The sequence below is a fragment of the Pinus tabuliformis genome, chromosome 7, assembly GCF_031772625.1.
Source record: "Pinus tabuliformis cultivar Carrire ecotype Pingquan chromosome 7, CPIR1, whole genome shotgun sequence".
NCBI lineage: Eukaryota > Viridiplantae > Streptophyta > Pinopsida > Pinales > Pinaceae > Pinus > Pinus tabuliformis.
Window position 1 is genome coordinate 1,542,587,341 of NC_142293.1, and position 3,439 is coordinate 1,542,590,779.

The 3,439-nt window shown below is 34.7% G+C and overlaps 1 pseudogene; it reads right to left on the minus strand.

The window, feature by feature from the left end:
* Positions 1–367: 367 nt before the first annotated feature.
* On the minus strand, positions 368–1,573 carry LOC149253774 (putative protein S-acyltransferase 7 pseudogene; annotated as a pseudogene).
* Between the last annotated feature and the right edge of the window lie 1,866 nt (positions 1,574–3,439).

The following is a 3,439-nucleotide window of genomic DNA, read 5'->3' on the forward strand; positions in this document are numbered from 1 at the left end:
ATTTTATTATTTAAAAAGCAACCCGGTACTAGGTAAAGCGTTCGACTTGCACATCCATGACCTAAATGAAAGGCAATTTTCAAGAACCTAAGTAGTATTGATATTCTTCTAGTATAGTTAGCCAATTTCTTAAGTTTGGATTCTAAAATACAAATTCACAATCTTGAAAATTATTCCTGGAACTACTTACCATGTTTGCCTAAACATTATTAATCGATTTCTTGTTGACTGTTGAATGACACCCTTTGCAAGAGCATGTATTTTGTTGCTTGAAATATGATGCTGAGTTTCAAACTGCAAGAAAAACTTATCACATCGATTAACGTATAGTTGTCTACAACATGCATTTTTTAAACATGTCAACTTACTAGAAATCATTGGTTTCCTGAGGAGTGATGTCTCCACTAACTCGATTTGCTTCACTAACTCCAGTAGCCAAGGCAAGAATATCTAGTGTTATTTACCAGCTCCCACTCTTACGGCCCCAACTTAAATGCCTCAGATGTATTCCACCTCTTCCCTCTGCACTTTCCACAGGAAGTGTACAACTTGAATGAGCAAAAGAGTCCTCATAACCATATTTGTTTTCTAATCCACCATTGCTTTCATGTGCTTCAAAATCTACCAATGCTTCAGCACCAACAGTTGGCCATGAAGGCTTATTACCTATTTCAAGGTAAATTCATCCTTTGCCCATGTTAGGACTCAGAAAGTCCCCCCCCCCAAAAGGAGGAGCAGAAGTATCTTGCAGTGTAGAATAATTTTGTAACTTGGCTTGAAAATTATTCTTCGACGGTGGAATTTTTGTAAAACATATTTCTTTGAAATTCTGTATTACTCCTTTGTTGTAAGGATTTTCTCTTCTATCATACCGATATCTAAAATTCTCATATGTAGTTTGATTTGTACTGATCAGATAGAGATGAAATAACGTAAGTCCACCAACAAACCAAATTGAAAAGAATGTGTACAGTATGAGCACAATTGATGCATGTGTTTTTGGCATATATTTCTAGACTGTAACATCATCTGCTACCATAATTTTCTTGATATATACCCACCAAAAGGAGAATACATAAACGCACAACAACGTTGTTGAAAAAACAAACATAAAGAAGATTCACAAACACATCTTTTGTACGAGGTAATCGTGGATGTGGAGTCTACCCACCTATTGACTCTGGTGTCAAACTGGAAACATCATAACCTTCTTCAGGCTTAGGAGGGTGTGAATTTCGAGGGAGTATTCCAGGATCTCTTCTGGATGTGAGAAGAAGAAGAACCAAAACATATATTGTGAAGACCACTACAATGACCATTATGGATACTCCTGCATGATGTGAAAACTTGTCCAAAAGTTTTATTGCAACAAATACACAGAATATTGTTGTTGGAACGAGGATGAGAACGAACGTCAAAACCAGTGACCTCACATCTGGCCCAAATATAAACCTCCCAGTAAAGAAAAATTTATTGCTTCCTTTCCAAGCTTGATATACTCTCTTCTCGCTGTCAGTTTGGTCCATATTAGACCCCCCATGTCCGGAATCTGAGGAGGTGGATTTGCATACATCTCTTCTGAAAGCCTTCTCTTTCACCCCCACATTAATTTCTTTCCCAAAGAGATCTGCAAGAAACGCTGGTTGTATGGGGTCAAACCCCAAATCATTGGCTGCCTGAAGACTCGAACCAACAACCTCCCGTTAAAAATAGTTTGAAGATTGAAAATCAAAGTGGTTGGCCACCTGGAAACTAGAACTGACGACCTCCTTTAAAAGCAACCCTCCAGAAATAAACATTTTTAAAAAACTCATTTTATTTACTATTCTGAAAATGAAAATATTTTAAACACCAATATCCTTTTAATGATTTATTAAATTCCAATTTTTAATATTTTATTTATAATTATTGTTGTTTAGTCGACGGGCTTAAGAATATTTGTAATACAAATCTTACAAAAGCAAAATTCTCGCTGGTCCAGGTGTATTTGGAACAATGAGATAATAATATCCAAGGGTCAAACTCCAAATCATTGGCCGCTTGAAGACTCGAACCAACGACCTCTCGATAAAAATAGTCCGAAGATTGAAAATCAAAGTGGCTGACCGCTTGGAAACGGAGTTGTCTATAATGCGACTTTTTGAAGATTCCAGTGACGGAATCCGGCGAAGAAATTGAGGTCAAATCTTGATTTCTTGCAGTTAAAATGGTTTTTTAACTGCATATTTGGATTCAGCACCTTGAAAAACCCCTGGGACGCTTTCATTGTGCAGAAACTAGCTATCAAACTTGCGATTCCAATAATTCTTGCCGGATTTCGACCGGAAAAATCCGCCGGAAAAGCTTTCAAAAAGTCGCGTTATAGACAACTCCCTTGGAAACTAGAAGTGACGAACTCCTTTAAAAGCAACCCTCCAGAAATAAACATTTTTAAAAAACTCATTTTATTTATTGTTCTAAAAATGAAAATATTTTAAACACCAATATCCTTTTAATGATTTATTAAATTCCAATTTTTAATATTTTATTTTAATTATTGTTGTTTAGTATACGAGCTTAAGAATATTTTTAATACGACTCTTACAAAAGCGAAATTCCCATAGGTGCAGGGGTATTTGGAACAATGAGATAATAGTATCCTAACAAATCATTTGAATTCGTACACTACTTTAAGTGTAAAATTAATTGGCTTCAAATGTGATGATATATTGCTGCTAAAGTTCGATAAGTTGCTGAAACTAGGGTCTATTTTTGTCTAATTTTCACCTATAGCATATATGTAATGCCATGAGAAATCTTGTCAAATGCATGTGCTGGAATATTGCTTCAAACATAGATTAGATTATATTGTTATATGGTTTAAACCTCTCACAAATAGTTGTTTCTTGAAGAGAGATCGAGATACCAAACCACCTTTATGCAGTTTGGTCTTCCTATCATTAGCAGCTTGGTACCTTTGGCATTTAAATAGTGTTTTTGAAAGAAAAGAAAATTGCTCTAGACTCCCTTGAATCTGTTTTCAAGAAATATGGAAAATTATCTTTTGTTTGGAAAGATAAGTTAGTTATTTGAAAGGCACTTTTAACTGATTTCCCACTATAAGATTTTCTAGTCATAAGAGATTATTTTCTCATTTTATTTATAAATTGCGTAGGAAAAGCAATTCAGGGTATTTTTTATCAAGTTATATCTTTAAAAATATAAATGGCATGCATGAATATGATTCAACAGTGACTGCGCATATGATGAATCCATATATACTATCCGCAATTCATGTCAAAATCCGGGGGATCGGGTCATCTATGAGTTTGTATTGTTTAAATATTCATTAAATTATTTGGATTGAGTGAGATATGTTATAATATTATTATTAGATTGCAATTTATAGCCATCACGGAGCTGCCTAGACCTTGAATTTGCAATGAGATTTAAAATAAAT